This window comes from Lissotriton helveticus, chromosome 12, assembly GCF_964261635.1.
Source record: "Lissotriton helveticus chromosome 12, aLisHel1.1, whole genome shotgun sequence".
NCBI lineage: Eukaryota > Metazoa > Chordata > Amphibia > Caudata > Salamandridae > Lissotriton > Lissotriton helveticus.
In genome coordinates this window covers 490,577,705-490,597,462 of record NC_136073.1, presented here as the reverse complement: position 1 = coordinate 490,597,462, position 19,758 = coordinate 490,577,705, and positions in this window count along the sequence as shown.

Sequence of the window (19,758 nt, the reverse complement as noted above, 5' to 3'; positions counted from 1 at the left end):
CCTTACCTTGATCCCATTTGCAAGAGCGGAGCGCGGTGGTTAACAGCCACACGTTACCGTTCTCTCTTATTGAGGGATTTTCGCCCTTTGTTTTCTTCCTGGAGAAAAAGACTTGTATTGTGGCATTTCAGTTCGCGGAGCGTGGTGGAGGTCGAATCTACACGCTACCGTGTACTGTCTATCACTCATCTTCGCTTTTCTGGCTGAAAGAAGAGCGGGGAGGCTTTCTAGCTTGGTGGATCTAACCGTGGATGTTATATTGTCACTTATTGTTTCTGAGGATTGAGCAGTAATCAGTTCTTTGCCCTTATGAAGATACAAAGCGGAATGTAGTGGTTCTTGCTTCCCACGCACTGCCGTTTCTGATAATAAGGAAACTGTGGTTAATACCTCAATCCCAGAGAACCTTTCTTTCGTTGGCTATTCCAGCAAGGTGCTGTGTATATAAACAGAATCCGGTGATTCGACTCTCTTGCCTTTTGTCATGGTATGCCAAGTACAGGGGTGTGTTTTCTGTGACCTATGCGTTCACGAGAGTGTGCTTGTTCCTGACCTGTGTTTGTATTCCGCTAGGTGTTATAAAGTGACAGGAGGTGATTGAGGAGACACATCGCCAGGGCCGTTTGTTTTCATACCATAAGGTACTTGGGTTTTATTTTAGTGAGGCCATATGAGAGTAGCCTGTTTTCATAGGAGTAATTCTAAGTATGTGTTTTGTCGTTTCAGGTATTTCCCTTCCCTGCTGACCCTACCCTTTCCCTTCCTTGTTCTTTTTATCCCTCACCTAATGGCTCAAATCCTCTGTGTGTTTGTACAAGGGGGTTTGTGACGTTTGGAGGTGGACCCTTATAAGCATCAATCGGATTCCGTGGAGCAAACCTGGACAATATATGCTAGGTTTTTGTAAGCAAGGAGACTTTTACAACGATGCTAATCTGATGTTGTGGGATGTTTTTGCAAAACAATTTGAATCTCAGAGTCGCGATCTTTGGCTAAGCTTCAGGCAGATTACATGCTTTCTCCTGCTCAATTATAGAGGAATCAGTGGGAGAGAAAGATTAATTAAATTAAAAGCAGCCTTTGAGGTAAATCAAACTGGTATTGGCAACTGGTATAGGTTATTACGCCAGGAGACGAATAAGAACCTAATTGAAACAATTCTTCCAAAAATTGCTCAGGAAACAAATTGTTGGTTTAATAGCCAGGTGTGGCTATGAGTCAGTGAGCTTGGTCACAGGGCTATGAGAGCGACGAATTTCCAAAGAATGTTTTTTCTTTTTAGATGGATGGCCTATTACACTCTCTCCAGACTCCATAAATGGTTTCCTACAAGACCGAATGACTATTTTAGAAGTAATTTCCCAGAGGATGGAGATTGGACACTTATATTTTTGACTTGCCCAATACATCAATACGTTCTGGAGGAGGTGTTTAGGCTTATTAGTAAATGGCAGTCAATAGATATCCTTCCATGTGCATCGTTGGTTTCATTTGGCTTTTCCTATGTAGTGGCCAACTCTCATTTTTTAGGAAAGCTTTCGTTTTCCTAGCCATAGTAGTAGCCTGATCTTTAATATAACAGAACTGGAGATCACAGAAAATCCCTACATTGGCTCAGTGGCTGCCTAAGCTGAAAAGAACCTACACATTTGAAGAGGCCTACGAGAAGGGGATAGGGGCATTGCGGAGATTTGAGAGGACATGGGAGGGCTATGCTGCAACCACGCATACAGATGACATTATGTAATCTATTTATGTGATTTTTTGTATAAATTTAGCATCAGCGGTTATTAACCTTGGTATGGTTTTGCGCCAGTTAAAAAGTGGGTAGTTCCCGGGAGAGAGCTTAGGGTGCAAAATCAAATTGATTATTATCAAGTATCACTTCCCAGAGAAAAGACTGAATTCACATAAGTCAGCAAGGCAGGCGTCACATGTTATCACTGACCTGCGAGGTAGAATGCTGGTATTGCACATCATGTAATATAGGATATGAATTTGTGTCTTTTATTGGTGTACATTTTTAAAAATGAGATTCAATAGTCAATAGGTTTTATCTTGCATTTCCTGTATATCTTGTGTATCATATTTATTGTGTACAAATGAAGTATGAAATTTGTTCTACCTATGGTCTATTTCTAATATGTGATTGGAGAGTTTATAAATTTGTCTGCTTCATGTGTCTTGGTTAATATGTCTGCTGTCTTTTTACGCTCAATAAAAAAAAAAACTCTTTACAATGCAAAGGGTGGATGCTATAATGTTCATAACTTTCTTCTGACTGATTCACCTCCAAATGACCTGTTAATGGAAATGTCTGATCCTCCATACGTGTGATATCTTGCAGCCTAACCACATTTTTATAGTAAACGTTGCTTTGTACCAGATATAAAGCTGCTTTTCTAACTTTGGTAACATCCACTAGCTCCAGCCATATCTTCTTGTTCATGGTAGGCACTCCATTTACAAAAATTACTAATTCTTCCTCTAAATCTCGATCTACTCCTACTGTTTCAATCTTTTTCTTGACATCAAATGGCAAATACTCTACTAGACCTTTTAGAGTTTTTGCAGCTCTGTATCGGGCAACTTGCCTGGTTTTGGCTCCATACGTAGTATACTAGTTCTTAAGGCAATTTAATTATAAGTCTGTGAACACCACTGGATAGTCAAATGATCACCCCAGCGACACCTCTATCTCTAGAGATTGTTACGATGTCCCAGTCTATTGCCATAATAAAAGGCAGCCAAACTCTGATCAAAACAATACAGTCAACACAGAACTCACATTCACCAAAAAAGGACGACAAAAAATGTGTGAATGGCTAGGTAGCACCTCACGGGCGCACCACCAATGGGACCTCTGGTTGGTACTCACCAGGATGGCCCTGTTCTCATCATCGGTGCTACCTAGCTTCAACGTAAACGTGTCCGAGACCCCAAAAAAAGAAAGGAGACAGTGAATGGTGCAGTGAACACAAACTTATATGTGACGAGGACTAACAACGTTCAACATATAACGAAAAAGTTACTGTGCAAACAGGACAAAAAACTTTTACTCGCATTCCTTTTTTGCAAACAGTAAACATATACACATAAAAAAGAGAGATGTGAATACTACCTATCGATTCACAACCTGCTTATAGCCGACATGTTTCATTGCCTTGGTCTTTATCAGGCAATCTCTTATACGCTTATATGTATTTTTATTTACAGCACTCAAAGCACAGTGTCTCTGGCAGTGGCAGCTAAATATTTTGCCCTGACGAAATTGCCTGATAAAGACCAAGGCAATGAAACATGTCGGCTATAAGCAGGTTGTGAATCGATAGGTAGTATTCACATCTCTCTTTTTTATGTGTATATGTTTACTGTTTGCCAAAAAGGAATGCTTTTGCACCACGCAAAGGGGTGCATGTGCGACGCAACCCTAAAATGTGATTTAGCAAGCCAAGCAAGTCCACCTTGTGTGTCCCGGAGTGGCTTTCTAAATCCAAAGTAATGCTTTGCAAATTGATGCATTGCGTCACTCTATGGTGGGAGGGCATTCTGTGGGTGAAGAGTGGGTGTTTTCATGCAACACAGATAGATTTACCATTACTGGTAGAGCTGGAAATGCCCCAAAATGCTATGCCTTCCCAGGGGAGGTGTAACGAGGAGAAATATCTTTATTTCCCCTCATTTTGTTCTCTTTCTATGTATGCTAGATTCTGCATAAAACACAGAAAGAGGAAAAAGCCTCAGGGGATTATTTTTGTCCAAGAAGGTGCTCCTTCCTACACAAAAATAATCCTGCTTACAATGCAGGCACCCTTGCACCATGGCACAAGTATACCTGGATTGGCGCTAGTCAGCACATTGTGCACCATTACTAGGGAAAGGCAGTATTACATTGTTTTGTGTTAAATACAGCACTTTGAATGTGATTGCCATGGTATAACTCGAGAAACACATGCAGGGATTTTTAGCCATGCCCATTACTCCAGATAGCATTGTTGAGGCCATTGATTCATTGAGAGGCTCCTCGGCCCTGGGCCTTGACGGCTACTCTGCTGATTTCTATAAGGAGTATAAAGAGGAACTTGTACCAAAACTGGTCGAGGTCTACGCGGAGGCTATTGAGTCTGGCGTTCTCCCTCCCACACTCTGGGAGGCGGTAATTGTTCTCCTTCCCAAACCGGACCGCAACGCCTCCTTATGCAGCTCTTATAGGCCCCTGTCCTTATTAAATTTGGACTACAAGATTTTGGCTAAAGTTCTCGCGATCCGTCTGTCACTGCTGATGGAATCCATTATTTCACCGGACCAATCCGGCTTTGTTCCACACAGGTCCACCTCCCTCAATCTGCGGATGCTGTTCTCGGTTTTGCAGAGAATCGACCCTTCTACCCCCGCTGCTGCGGTGTTCTTGGATGCCGAAAAAGCATTCGACACTTTGGAGTGGCCCTTTTGTCTATCAGTTATGAGGCGTATGGGTATGCCGAAGCTGTTTGTGGCGACGGTTGAACTACTGTATACTGCACCCACCGCCCGGATCCGTTTAAATGGCACCATCTCTGCGAACTTCACTCTTTCACGGGGCACCGGTCAGGGATGCCCCTTATCCCCCCTGCTGTTCATCCTTGCGATGGACCCTCTGGTGCATCATTTTCAGGAGAAACATATCCACCGTGGGTTTCAGTTTCGCACTGGACCTCTACTTGTCTCTTTATATGCGGACGACACAATTTTATATGTTCGGACGCCTCGGACCAATTTGGAACCCTTATTGCTGGAGATATCCCGATTTGGCGAATTCTCAGGCCTTCGCATAAATTGGCACGAATCTGTTATTTTTCCGCTCACCCCCTCCACCTCGCAATGGACGAGCTCCTTCCCTCTTGAATGGAACACGGACTCCGTGAAATATCTGGGAATCCATGTCCATTTGGACACGGTGTCCATCGTCCGCTTAAATTATGGCCGTGCCCTGGACTTCTTGGAAGACAATACGGAAAGTTGGCTTCGACTTCCCTTGTCTATGGACGGCCAGATTGCCAATATTAAAATGATCGTACTCCCTCGGTTTTTGTATTTATTTAACAATATCCCTATCCCCCTTACCAAGATTTTTTTTTCGCAACTTCGATCCGTCTTGTTACGTCTGGTATGGGGCAGTAAGAACCCCCGAGTGGCCATTGACGCTTCCTCATGAGAGAGGCGGCTTCGGAGTGCCCGATTTTTTCCTTTACTATTTAGTTGCGCAGTGCTCATATGCCTACTCTTGGTTTCACCCAGACGCCAGAATTCTTTATTTGCGACCTGAGGCCGATCTGGCGCTGCCTGTGGTGCTTAATTCAATCCTTCCCAGAGGGCTTCCACGGGACCCTCAAGACATACAAACCGTTTCCACCACGTGCTGGGCCTGGGAGAAGCTGCGACGGCTGCTGCGAATTGACAAGCTATATTCTCCTGCCCTTCCGTTGCCTAAATCTCACTGGTTCCTGATCACTGGTGAACCGGTGGTACAACGCACGTTATCCAAATTCAAACTGACCACAATCGGGGGATCTCTTCCCGGATGGCCATGTTTTTTCCTTAACAGAAGACCCGCGATTTACGGACCGAACATTTATGGACTCTTTCACACTGACTAGGATTAGATCCATGCTTCGTGCTGAGTTTCGCACATTCCCACTTCCCCCTGAAAACGCTGACATGCTCACATTCATCATTCAGAATCAGACGGAATCGCATGTGGTCTCGAAAATCTACAAACTCTGCCTGGCCTCGCTTCCTTCCTCGGATACAGCGGTGCGGACCGCATGGGAAGGCGACCTAGGCACTCAGATTACTGATGACCAATGGGCGTCATGCTGCACTGCCACTAGAGAAGTGTCCATTAACAACAGACATAAGCTTATACACTTTACATTTTTGAGGCAGGTTTATCACACTCCGGCACTAGCTCATAAGATAGATGCTAACAAACCGCACTCCTGCCCCAAATGCAGAGCCCCACAGGCTGATTTCGCCCACCTGTCCTGGACGTGCCCGCTTTTACAGGAATATTGGCTCCGGGTGCACAAGACTCTGGGTGACATCCTGGGCCTGACGTTGGTACCCACTCCGGAAATTGCGCTGCTTGGCTATGTGGTCAATTTCAGGCGTCCACTCAGTAAATTGGCTGCCATTTGCTTTCTATTAGCAAAAAGGAAGATAGCGTTGCTCTGGTGTGCTAGACGTCCCCCCACTGTACAGGCTTGGCTCCGCAGCCTGGCCTATTGCAACATTAATAGTGTGGAATATTCCGAACAGCTTCCGTCTGCTTCCCGACCATTGGACGTATGGGGGCCATATCGCTCATATGTCGCGAAACTTACTCAGGAAGCGCAAACCCGGATGATTGGCTCCATTGTGCCTGAAGGTGTGGGCTGGGGTGGTCTATGGGGGGGTGCTGTGCCCATCCGCTCCGCTGTCTTTTTTTAAGATGCTACCTTAAGAGCGCACGCCCAGAGGCGGATAATGGTGTGATTGGGAATAACTTGTGTGCTGAAGGTATCGACCTGATTTGTGCCTATTATTCAGCTGGTACCACCTTCCTCCTTTAGTACTACCTACTGTGGCCTAAACTGCAGCTGCTTGTAGTGCTGCTTGCATACTCTTGATTATTATCTTGAACTTAACAAAGTTATTGTGCTAATTGTTCTGCTCCTGTGTCCTCACGTACTCACAGTTCTGATTTGTCTCTTGCGTTTAGTTTATTTTTGTTATTTTCATTTCATATATTGCTATGCTTATGATGCCATTGAAAACCGTAATGAAAAATGTAATACGATATGCTCACCTACCCTTTGCGCGCTTGTTGGTTTATTGTACAATACTACATATGGGGCCTGTTGGAGGCCTATTTGAGTTTTCTATATGCAAAAATGGATTGCTTATTTCGCTCAATAAAGAGATTTAAAAAAATAAATAAATACAGCACTTTCCTGTCCTTTACTTGTACATAAATACGCAGCTGAATGAACATGCTCCATTTCCGCACATGCTCGGTAGGCACACATTATCCCTCTCTTACTTTATTTGCAAACAAAAAAAAAGTCCTGCGAACATCTACAGCACTATCCCTGACACAGCTAGGGGTCAGGAAGTTGGGCACATATGTTATGGAAATGTGGGGTGAGGCAGTATTTGAGGTTCTTGACAGCTTGGCATGCAACAAGCTTGAACTTGAGAAAGCCACTGAACTGATGTACTGGGAAGGAGACTCTTCCTTAAAAAGGAAACCAGAAAAACAATGGGACCGTAACTCCGCAAGTATGTTTCAAGCCCTGCTCTGAGCTGGGGGAGGTTTTTGTGCACGACTGATATGTGAAGAAGTTGGCGTAAGGCCAAAGGGGCATGGCCCATGCTTCAATTCGAAACTGGAAGGCTATATAAGAATACTTTAAGGAAAAGATGAACAAGATATTAGTATGACAGTAGATCAATATGCTATAACCTATTATGAGGTGTGGCTACCAGGGGTGTGCCTTGTATTGGTGCAGTGACAACCAGTTCCAGAGGCATGAGGGACCCACTGAGCCCCGATTATTGCGGTAATTGATAATGAAAACAGCAGCCAAAGGAATTGTTTTCTTTCTTGCACTTGAGTCCACTAAAAAATGGCTACACTTCTGATGGAAAAATAAGACGGGCATTTTGCCTTAGCATGTTAAAGTGAGCCTAAAAGTGGGTCTACAGTATACAGCTGCTCGTAACCTTGGGTACAGTGTACCTACTGTAAATAAGCTTCTATATTGAGAGGCAGGTGAAGTATGGTGCCAGTAAAACTCAATGGCAAGTTCACTGAAAATACTGTAGTATGAGCCATAGTACTGTGGTCTCAAAGGAGTAATCGGTCTCTTTCTTTTCAAGAAGATGTGTTGTAAATTTCATTCCAGAGCCAAATCAGGGTAGGCACTCCACGTAAACTGCATGCAAACTGTTTGATGGTAAGAGTTGAATGCTCTATTACTTACCGGTAATCTTCATTACTCCGGGTCCCGTTGTCCTCGTTTCATTCATTACAAATTGGAGATAACCACCTCCAGACAGAAAAAAAGAGCAGAGGAATGCTGGGGACCCTAACCCTGCCCCCTCCATCTTCAGCGACATAAGCAGTACTTACCCAGCATTCCGCCTGAACTGCCAAGCCCCAAACAGGAAGGTCAGCCGTCCGGAAGGGTGGGGCGGGGCACATGAATGGGACGAAGACAACTGGACCAGGAGTAATGAAGATTACCGGTAAGTATTAGATCACTACCCCCAGGTCCCTTCTGTCCTCAACACATTCATTACAAAGTGGAGAATACCAAAACAGAAACCCGGCCTTCCAAAACCCACAGGCACCCCCCTAAAACCACCCCAAAGGCAGCAACCCAAGGGAAGCACATGGAGGGCCGCAAGAAATAACAGGCAGAGCAACAAGACAGGAAAACACCCCACCAAAGCAGTGACGCACCCACCAACACAAACGGGAGATGACCAAGAAGAAGAAGAGGACAACCAGCAGAGGGTGACCAGCAGACACCAGGATCCTCTCCCCCATGAGGAAGGGGGAGAACAGGCAAAATGAAGAAAAAAAACAGAGGTGGCCCACAACCAAAGGACAGAGAGGAGGCCAAACAAAGGAGAACCCCCCATAGTCCCAACCAGCCAGTATGCCAGAACAGGCCAGCAGGGACACAACCAAGGACCGGAAACCGAGACCAAGAAAAATAGAAGGCGACAGCAAGGAGGCAGGCCACCAGAGAAACTGGAAATAAAGCACCCAGGTAAACCAAAGGGAAACCCCAACCCACTGGGTGGAGTAGAACACACCAAAGGCCAAAAAGAGGCCCCCCAAAGAGACCCCAAAGGCACAGCCCCAGAACGAAAATAGGCGCCAAAGCAACCAACACCCCAGACTGCAGCGGACCAAGGAAAATGAAGCCCTAAAAGGACACGGCCAAGAGCTCCCACCGGACATAAGGCCGGCAAGACCAGCACCACCAGTAAGCCACACCCGAGAATGCAAAGGATGCCAGGGCCAGCAAACAGGGCACAGGCAGAAACCAAAAGCACCGGCCAGGCACCAGCCCCCCCAACCAGAATGACCCGGCCCACAGAGATACCAGAGGGCAGAGTCCCCAAAACCCCACAGAGGAGGACCAGGCCCCAGGAAAGAACGGCCAGCACCAACCACCAGAGCGCCATACAAGAAGCACCAAGCACCCGGACCGGGAGGGGGAGCCAAGGCAAAAGCCCAGGAACAGGCCACAAACCAGTAAAGGCCAAGGCACACAGAAGAAAGCCAGGGAAACAGGTTCACAACACCTGGAAGGCCGCCCCACAAGGCTCACAGAACCAGAAGGGAGCAGGCCCAAGAACCCAACAGAACCAGCCTCCGAAAGACCAACCAGGAGGACCAAATAGCCAGACCCCAACCAAACCGAAAAGTACAGGGGAAGAGTCGGAGACCAGAACCCCAGGAGGCCCAACGCCCCACACGGAAAAAGGCCACCAACAGAACCAGGGCCCGACACGAAACGCCAGAGCAACAGGGGCAGGCGAGGCCAACCCCCAAGGCTACCAATACCACGGCAAACAGAAACAGCAGAAGAACAAGCCAGAGACTCCCCCAAAGAGACCAGCAGAAAGCCAGACCAACAACAGACAGGCCGGGGACTAACCACCCGAAACCCGCACAGGGGCGGAAGGGGCAGGACAGGGCCATCGCCCACTACCCCGAAACACCCAACCCCAAGGGGAGGGAAAATAAACCCCCAAACCAGCCAAGCCAGAGAGGCAATAAAAGCCAGGGCGGAAGCTAAACAGACCGCACAGGCACACAAACTCCAAGGCCCAGCAAGCACCAACGGCAGGCAGGAGCTGAGGGAAAAAACCCCATGGCAGAAGGCAAGAAACTAGCCACAATCAGCGTAACAGAGTACAAAAAGCAACCAAGAAGCCAGGGCCAAAGCCAAGCAACCTACCCAGGCAGGAGGACCCGGTGACCCAACCCGTACCCGGGGGAAGCCAAAGCAGAGCACAGGCCAAAGCAAAAGGCATGAAGTCCGACAGAGATCATGGCACAGAACCAATGGACCGCACAGCAGTCCGGACGACAACAAGACAGAGGCCAAAGTCAAAGAAAAAAAGAGCTGCCGGGAGAGAGACAACAGATCGGGAACCGGAGGGAGCAAAGGAGCCAGAGGCACAAGACCCCACCCGAACCCCAGCACCAGACTCTGGGCAAACAGCAGCAATGCGGGCAGGCCCCCATAGCATCAAGACAAAACACCACGGGACCGCACGCCAACAAGAGGGGAGGAGATGGCGTGGACACGCCGACGGACAGATACCCACACCGGAAGCAAAAACCCAGGGGCACGCAGGGAAGACAGGAGCAGGAGGACAGGCAAAGAAAGGCCCATCGCTCCACCTTTAATGCCACATCCTCATTGAAATGGGAAAAGGGAACGGAAAACACAAAATGCAGCACAGCACAACAGCTAGAAGCACGAGCTGGGAAAGAAACAAAAGACTGCAGCACACAGCAGGTAAGTGACAAGCAACAGAGCACTGCGCCAACCAGCCAGTCGAAGCAAGAAAGGCGACATATAGCAGCCCAGAGCAGAGTGCATGCCGCACAGGCATTAGGCCCCAGGGCAATCCCGGGCTTCACCAGCTACCCCACACGAAACCTAGAAGGCTGGCCAGCCTTCGTGACAAAGGTAAAAGAGCTGCAAGGGAGATGTGTTGCCACATAGCTCGTGCAGGTGATAATGTGCAGCGTCTAATGGGTCAGCACACTGCTCAGTCACTGTTTCACAAGAGGAACCCCACATAGAGGAGGCGAGATCCCCTGCAAAGAAAGGGACAATACACAAAGCTATGCGGTACTCACCCAGAGGGGCCTGGAGACACGAACAAGGCCCCCCATCCAGCCCAAGGTGCACCACCAGGAGCCCCGCCAGGGAGTGGGCTGACATCCAGAGAGAAACCAGCGACTGCAGCACTTCTTCCACCCGGCCAGGACCCAGGAAGAAGCGTCCCTCTACCCGGATGAGACCTGGACACCAGCGCACCAGCCGCAAAGGGCCGGCTGGCACACAAGAGCTGGCTGAGAACAGGCCAGCCTCCCAGCAAGCCTGGGAGGCTGGGTGGCAGGAGAGCAGACACCCAACCAAACAGCCAGGCATCTGGATGGGTAGTTGCAAGGAAGAAAGCCACTCAAGCCCAGCAGGAGCAGCACCAGCACCTCATCCTACTTCTGCTGACAGACAGAAAAAAGAACAGGTGGAATGCTGGGTAAGTACTTCTTATGTACTCCCAGTGGGAGGGTAGGGTTAGAGTCCTCAGCATTCCTCTGCTCTTTTTTCTGTTGGGAGATGGTTATCTCCACTTTGTAATGAATGGAATGAGTCAGGAGGGACTTGGGGGTACTATATATTTTCCTTCTTATTCCACACCCCCAACACTCCTGAAGTTAGAGGTTGTCTGAGGTATAGACGGAAATTGTTTTGGTGATTGTTATTTAAAACATTAAACATTTTATCAAATTGTGTAGCCATTGATGACGTCTGCAGTTTCACAACTGCTTCGAAAGCACATTTCTGTTAATATCCTTCACAGAAAATTGTGTTTTAATTAGCAGTACATGGGCACTGGCACATTCACATGATTACTGCTGCACCATGCTCCCCTGCAGTACAACTGCAATTAAGACAAACATTTTGGTAATATGACAGAATCTTATTTACATTCACTGAAGCTCTTGTATTGCGAAAGGTGGGTATTTGGAAATAGAGAATGGTTGTCAAGGAGAGTGCTATAACAAGAATGTATAAGTGTGAAACCAAAATGAAAAAACACTAACAATCGCATTCCACAGGCATTTATTTATTTCAATACTGATGGCTGTGTGTGCAAAGTTTAACACACAAAAGGAACAGACTTGAGGCCTCATTTATGGCATTTTAGCGTAGGGCAGCACAGCAAGGCACCTGCGCTGTCCTACGCCAAAATGAACAGGCAGGAATGCACTGTATTTAAGCAATAGAGTGCATAGCTGTATTTTTTACCAGCGCTGCCGCCGTTTCGGCAGCCTAGCACCAATGTAGGCACCATTGCACTATTGTGCAAGAGAGCCTTCATTGCAGGCAGGGTTGTTTTTGTGCAGGAAGGGGTGGCTCCGCGTGGCTTAATATATCTTTATGAGAGTCCTGCATCACGCATTTACCACTTTATGTGGTGCAAATGTGATGCAGGACTCTCAAAAAGAAGGCCTTTGTTGTCTAACATAACCAGCGCAAAAAAGGAGTTTTAGTAATGTAATGTTGAGGTGTCAGACATGTGCATTTTTTTAAATTTAAGTATGTCTGATTGTTGTAAAGTTAAAATACATTTTGCACAACAGTTCTCCATTAAGGTGTACCTCAAAATGTCACAGGAGATACCAGGTGGAGATATCAGGTTATACCAAATTGAGGGGCATTCTTACAAGCTCCTATCGCCACAGCAACGACACTTTTAAAGATGTTGTGGTGGTGATACGTACTTTGCCTTATTTACTAGGCAGCATTAAGACACGTTAATCGGCTTAACGGTGCCTTGTAAATAAGGCTCCCTTTCACGCTATACTTAGCGTGAAAGGAGAGGGCAATGGCTGTTGCTGTGGGAGTTCCTCCACAACACCCATTGATTTTGATGCTGCCCCATTTTACCAGGGTGGCATAAATATGGGGCAGCATCAAAATTAGGACCAGGGAAAACCTGGCTTATCCTGGCGAAACGAGGATAAATGTTTAATTTCTCTTAGTTTTTGCTGTTTCTATGTGTGCTGTGTTGTGCAGCATACATGGAAACAGCAAAAGGCCTTTGTTTGTTTATGTACAGGAAGGTGTCCCTTCCTGCACATAAACATTCATAAAAAAATACATGACGTTTTGCAACTTCTATGTCTGCTGCATTCAGCAGCACACATAGAAGTTTCAAATCGCCATTTCAGATTGTTAATGTGCAGGAAGGAACACCTTCCTGCACATAAACAATCACTCCCCTCAACAAAGGCACCCTTGCACTATGGTGCAAGGGGGCCTGCGTTGGCACTAGGTAGCTACTTTTAGTGCCAGCACAGGGGGAAAAGCATGGCGTTACCATATTCCTGTAAGTATGGTGCAGCCCTGAATTTCTAAAGTGAAAGAGTGTGTTGTTATCCTTCTTGGCTTAGCGACATGCTTCGCCACTTTGGTTGTAAATATGCCCCTTAATGTGTTCCTCTCATACGGTGCATAGGCGCTGGAAGTAGGGTTACTGGGGTGCTCCAGCACCTCCAAAATAACCATGATGGACTTCAGAAGGTGAATGAACTATAAAGGTGCCTTTAAGTTTCTTTTTACCAGGTAACATTTGCTGGGCTTCAATGCCAGGCAATATCTTGGTGCTTATGGCTGTTTCTTTTTTTAACATTGAGATTGGTGTTCACTTTCTATGACTGCAAAGTGAGATGATTTTGTAAAGTGAACTACGTGACATACTTCAGGGTTTGAAAGTAAATGCTGTAGGATATCACTTTTTCTAACACACAACAAAATGTATGTACCTACAAATTAACAGTACAAAAATTTCGGTATATATCAGTTTGGAAAGCACACATGAAGCATAATTTTATTTGCAATTTTGTAATTCTGAAGTGTGATTGAACCAAAGGGTCACATTTATGAGGAATTGGCGTAGGGCAGCACAGCAAGTGTTCTTGCTAAGCTGTCCTACGCCAATGTGAAAGGGCAGGAATGCACATTATTTATAAAATACAGTGCATTCCTGTCCTTTCCTCCTTTGCTGGTGCACTAGTTGCTGCCAAGCTCCAACGTAGGCACGCTAGGGTGCCTCCATTGCAGACAGGAATGTTTTTATGCAGGAAGGGGCACCTTTCTGTGCAAAATAAATCTGGAGAGGCATTTTCCTCTTTCTATGTGTGCTGCAGAATTCAGGACATATGCAAAGAGGAAAACATGAATAGAAATAAACATATTTCTGCTCATTACGCTTGCTCTTGGGAGGTATAAGATTTTGGCGATTCCCCAGGTTTACATGATTAGGTAAATCTGGGGCAATGTCAAAATCCATGAGTGTTGCAAGGGAAAACACACTGCAACGCCCATGGAATGCCTCTTTGATGCAGGGTAAGGCAAGGCAGCGGCTTGCGCCTTACAAAAGCACGCAGAGTGGCTTTGTGTCGCCTCATAGATATGATTGAGAGGTTTGCACCGGAGCATTAAAAAAAGTGACTCTCTGGTAGTGCAAGCCTCTCATAAATAAGCCCTAATGATGTTGGTAAGATATACCAATATCCAGAAACCCGATTTCCACACATTATCGTTTGTGAACTTTTTCACAGTATATCTGTGCGTTTGAGTAAGGGGCCATTTCAATGGAACATGTGCTGTCTGTAAATAATATTTCACTATCATACTTTGCTTTTGAATTATATTTGTCGCAGTGTTCTCCAAAAAGCACCATCAGAATTGATACACCTGCCCTTTTTGTAATGTTTGGATTTCTCACAACCCCTATGACTTCAATGATTTGGCATTGATGGCAGCACCCCACTCTGAAAATTGTTCCAGCACCACTGGTAATTTGTGTAGCCTTCTTTCCTGATTCTGTGTTCTCTCAATATCTAAACCTGACCAGATGTAGGTCGGCAAATACCGGTCGGTAACGGCCGATTTCGGCCGTTACCGACCGGTATTTGCAAATGGAGATGTAGGGGCCTGAAAATGTACAGATTCGGTATATTTACCGAATCGGTAAAGTTACCGATTCAGTAAAATACCGATTCTGTATATTTACGGAATCGGTAAATCAATATGTAGGTGGCACTGAAAACAGTGCCACAGGCCCTTACCGATTTGTTATTTACCATGTAATACTATTGCATGGTAAATAACGAATACCTGTGTACATGCACATCTGTGCCATGTGGCACACATACATGCCCTAAGGGCATGTATGTGTGTCACATGGCACACAAGCCACAAACTGGGGTGCAACAGGGTGTCAAAGTGACACCCCGTCCCCCTTGGCAATTCGGTAATTTTACCGATTCTGTAATTACCGAATCGGTATTTGCCTTTGAATCCTATGGGCTTCAAGGCCCATAGGAATCAATGACAAATACCGATTCTGTAATTACAGAATCGGTAAATACCGAATCCTACCGATTCGGTATTTTTTACCGAAAAATTACCTACATTAGATTTACCGATTCATGAATACCGAATCGGTAAAATTCGGTATTTATAAATCGGTAAATCTAATTTACCTACATCGGGCCCCTAGTGCCAGATGTCCACACATTTTGTCTGGTCGCAAACACTCTGATTCAGAGTTTGTGAACCCAAAAAAGGTTTTCCCATGTATAAAACCCATTTTAGGAGTCTGTGAAGTTTCAAAAACCTCCTAAAAAAGATCTGGCCTTGGATAGCGATTCAATATTTGGAAAGGGTGTGTTGTGGGTGTGCCTTCCAAATACTTAATCGGTACCAAAAGTATCAGTGGTTTACAAACTGACCTAGGCTAGGGGCCTGCTGCCAATGTAAGAGGGGACCCCCTGGAGTTCCGGGCCTCCGCACCGAGTGCGCTACGGGGGTTAATGTTACACCACTGCCCTGTGATTTTGGCCAATCAGAGTGAGTCGCAATTTATGACTAACCTAATAATGTTAAATTGATAGGTCGGACTGTGATCTACTCCAATTATTTATTTGGCAACTGACCTATTAGTACATAGGTCGTTTTGCAAAACATGATTCTAGTTGCAAAAAGATTTGTTGCAACTTTCAATTGATTTTTTTAACCTTAACACATCTGACCCCAAATGCATTGAGTAACTGGGCATAAGCATTTTCGAATCAGCCTTAATGTTTCTGAAATTTGTTGAAAACGCAAAAATTCCTTCACCGAATTGCTAGCACAGAAATCGCCTAACTTTTTTAGTTAAACATGGAGATATATTGTTCACATTCACATAAAAGTAATTCTGCATGAATTGTGGGGGGAAATGGAACATATGGTAGAAAACTGTTCTTTGTTTAATAAGTGCATTCCGTATCTGCGGAAAATCTAGAGCGCTTTGGTGTCTCAAATGCTCATAAAACACAGAATATCTGGTATATTTGTATTTCGAAGCATATCAAATAGGCAACTATTATCAACGATATACTATCAGTTGAAAATGTTTTACCTTGTATTTATTTCAACCACAGTCAGATAATAAACATTCAGATTAAGCACATCTTAATACTTGTCTTCACAAGCTAATTTCAACACATTATTTTTGATTCACGCGTGTTTGCCTGCCCAAATGAAGCTAGAGAATAAGCCGTCTAGTTTACTAAACCAAAAGCATTGAATGAAAAACAAGATATTTTATGATAATGAATAGAAACAGAGGTTGCATCAGCATTTTAATCAGAGACATTTGGCCAACAATTGTCAATGGTCGTGTTTCAACCGTTAAAAAAATATTCATTAAATGTTTTAATGAGAGAAGCATGATCAAAACTAAATAATGCATCCGGGTCTTCAGACTATCTTTTCTCCAATTCCCTGGGAATTGTAGTTAGGTTGAACTCCAACAGGCAACAATAATAGCACCGCATATAGGGGCATATTAGCAAGGGCGTTATCGCCGCTTTAGCGGCACTTTTTGCCGCTAAAGCGGAATTTGTTTTATCGCCCTATCAGCAAGCTGTCGCTAACAGTCGCGGCCGGTTTTCCTATCGCCTTGCATGCCAGCGATGATTATTGCTAATGACATGCAAGGTAGGTGTTCCCAACTAGAAGCGACTGAAAACAGTCGCTAACACAAATTCCCCCTATTAGCAACGGAGGCGAAGCGATGAAAAACGTCGCGCTAAGCGCGATTATCGCTAGTATTTAACACCTGCTGAAAACCTGACTTACCTGTATCCTCAATGTGAGGTGGATTTTCAGGCTAAGTCCACCATGGCATTAATATCGCTGGATTTCCAGCGATATTCAGGCATTTTGCAGCTGTTGCTGGATATTTTATCACAGAGGAGATAAACGTTGCTAATATCTCCACAAAAATATCCAGCGGTAGGCGACGATAAAAATGAGTGCCACCCCCCGCGCCTAGGGGAGGGGGCTGTTAGCGGGAATTTGGGGCCTGAGGGAACAGTTTTGTTTCCCTGAACTTAGTCATGGGGAGGGTCGCAAGGTAATGCGAGACGACAGGGAGGTACGTCTGCGATCCCTCCCCGAAGGTAATAAAAATGTGGGCCTCGAGGGAGCAGCCCTCTTTGCTCTCTTGCCTCTGGGGGTTGCCGAAAAGGTGCAGCTGGAGCAGTTGGAGTGGAGTGGGCTGACGGGCCCGGCGGTGCTGGTGGTGATTCCCAAGTTGAGGGGCCTCACGGCGTAGCAGGTTAGGAATGCAGAGCGGGTGTTGCTAATTATAAATTGAAGGCGAGATTTTCTGGGGAAGCCTGCGGGGCGACAGTGGTAATTTCCCTTTTGCGAAGCACGGAGAAGAATCGCTGATGCTGAGAGCATTTGGCACTCTAATAGAGGTGTCTTTGAAGTGCTCGTAAGATGAGCGGGTTAGCCTGCGGGACACCGATGGCAATTCATCCGATATGCAAGGGGGATGAGGCCCGCGTGTGTGCTAAATGGTGGTTGGGCGCACGGGGCATTTAATACACAAGTACGAAGGAGGACCGCGGGGGTGAGAGATGGTTGCTGGGCACAGGAGGCCTTAAATAGTAATGGTTGGCGCTGTAGCGCCGAGGCCTCAAATAATAATGGTGGGCGCTGTAGCGCCGTGAATGGCAATTTGTAAAATGAGCGGGCAGTCATGTTGAAGAGCGTGACTATTATGCGTTAAAACATGGGGCTTGAGCGGCTTGGTGATTATTAGATAGGAGGATTTGGAGGAGGTGTAAACCATCGTTATAAGTAGGCGAGCACCTGCGAAGGGGCGTGCGAGGCTTTTATCAACGGGACCAGTACATTCGACATAAATTAAAGTTAGCGTGTTGTTTTCTGTGATCCTTGGCACATTGTTTAAGTAAATTATGTAAATGGGGCCTGATAAAGATTATATATATATATCTACATGGGCATGGTCTATCTGCACGACGTCATGCAAGCATGCTAGCATGGCACCTGGGGCGCGAGGTTTGGTGAGAGACCGAGCGCTTCCCAGAGGAGGGGTCATTTGAGATGCATGGCAGGGGATGTTAATGGCTTGGGGGGTGAATGATAGCCCCGGGGTATTCAGCCAGTAGGTATGCTGACCATCCCGCGGGGAGGGCAATTTCTCAACTTATATGTGCATGAGACATGGTGAAAGGTGACACTAGAGCAGTAAGTATCTCTAGTGCTCGACCCAAGGAGGCGTGGCATGTATGTAGGCATGCCGGTGCAAGGCCTGTCAAAGGGGCACGAAGGGCTTGGTTAGTCTTTAATTCTCCTTTATTTTCTTAGTAGGCAGGATGCTGTCAAAGCGGACACGGGGGGCAAGAAGGCCCCGGCGCCAGCAGAGGGTTTTCGTTCCTTGGCAGCATTATAGGAGAACGCGAAGAAAGGAGGCATCGATTGGGCACTCAAGACTTTGTCTCAGGATGCTGGAACAAGCATGCAGCAAGAGCCCTCCTTGCCAAAACGCATGAGGCGGATGCCAAATCGTTTTAAAGACATACATCAGGAGAAGGTCAAGCAGGTCATGGAATCGCGAACAAACTTTGCAGGTGAGGGGATGGCAGTGGGCCAGACTCTGGTATGCACAGACAATATACAGGTGGCTGGAGTTGTCGCACAGAAATGCCCGGCGGAGGGTGGGTTGTCCCCTATGGGGGGGCTTACACAGACTGTGGCGCCAGCTACAATGTCAGCGGTCGTAGCTAGTAGCCAATCAAATCCGGCTATGCAGGGGGAGGTGGGGGCTGCGTCAAGTGCTACCGCGCAGGTTCCGACAGATACCATACAGGCCCAAGTGCGTTTTGCGATAAATATCGCAAGTTCTTGCTAATATCCCCCATAATCTTATAAATGTAAAACTACCGCCATTGGTGCCTATATTCCAGGAATCGGAGGTAGGCAGCTAATGGTTCTGAACAAGGGAAAAACATATAGAAGACATGGGACATCTGTGGTAAGTTCCCATTTTTCTACCATTCCTTTTTCTTAGTGTTTAACAGTTATAATAAAAGCTTGACAAAGTGTGGCTATCAACTTTATGAGTTCGGAAGGAAGATTATACAATTTCAAAATTAACATTTATGAACCTCAACTCATGAGGTCTAATGACATCACTGCCGAAGATATACTCTGAATATGAAGAAAGTCACCATCTTCTGCAAAAAAACTAGTCTTGCCTTAGGGATATGGTCTTCTTCGAGTCAGTTTTGCTACATATGAACCAATGAGGCTACTTTTGAAATTAAACAATTCAATATAACCTTAGCTATAAGTTGCAAGCTTGCACAGTACTCATGAGAACATTGAAGAGCGAGGTGATCCTTCATCAGGCTGCTCAATCTGCCTCTTGTAATGCAGTTTCTCATCTAGGCAGTACCTGGAGCTATCACAATTTTCCTACTACCTTCCAGAAAGTGACAACACTTCAATCCTGGTCACTAGCTAACAGTGTCTCCTGGTTTGAAGACAAACAGTCCTGCAGTAACTGTCAAGAACCAAGATCAAAGCCATACTTTTTCACATACGG